This window comes from Penaeus monodon, chromosome 33 (genome assembly GCF_015228065.2).
Source record: "Penaeus monodon isolate SGIC_2016 chromosome 33, NSTDA_Pmon_1, whole genome shotgun sequence".
Lineage (NCBI taxonomy): Eukaryota > Metazoa > Arthropoda > Malacostraca > Decapoda > Penaeidae > Penaeus > Penaeus monodon.
This window is the reverse complement of record NC_051418.1, coordinates 10906814-10907380: the sequence shown is the minus strand read 5'-3', so window position 1 is coordinate 10907380 and position 567 is coordinate 10906814. Positions and strand designations below refer to the sequence as shown.

Genomic DNA, 567 nt, shown 5'->3' with positions numbered 1-567 from the left:
AGACCAAATATAATACCTAACAATTCCAGTTGTAATACATAATATGATACCAAAAGTAACACTTATTATAATACCGAATATGATACCAAAGAAAATACTTAATATAATATCTAATAGGATTCCAAATATAATACCTGATATAATACCAAATGTAATTCCAAATACACCTACTATAATACCTAATATAATTCCAAATATGATACCTAATATAATACCAAACATAATACATATATACATCCATATCCAACCAAAGTAACGCCTAAATGTGAATCCATTATAGACAAGCAGGATTACCGACGTAGCGACCTTTGGCAGCTCTGCATCAAAACAAACAATCAACACGTGCCGGAAAGTGAAATTTAAGTTAAATTAAGGGAATATAGACATAAATAGCACAAAATCCAATGAAAGAAGAAAGAAGTTAAATTAAAGTTAGATTTCACTACCGACTGAGTAATTTCTCCCGAAACAGGTGTGTGAATGCCACCATTTGGGAAACCAATTTTCCCTTTTAGTAAGTTTTCCTAGTTGTAAATGAAAGCAGATTCCACGAAAAAGTAAGAGGTA

The 567-nt window shown here is 30.9% G+C and overlaps 1 protein-coding gene across 2 annotated transcripts in view; it reads left to right on the top strand.

The window, feature by feature from the left end:
* Positions 1–280: 280 nt before the first annotated feature.
* The window catches only part of LOC119594020 (general transcription factor IIH subunit 3-like), a gene marked incomplete at its 3' end in the record, with an annotated part of 1163 nt that continues 876 nt past the window's right edge, over positions 281–567 (top strand). Inside the window, 1 exon segment of one of the 2 annotated variants that reach the window (XM_037943049.1) lies at positions 281–514. 2 annotated transcript variants of the gene reach the window in all.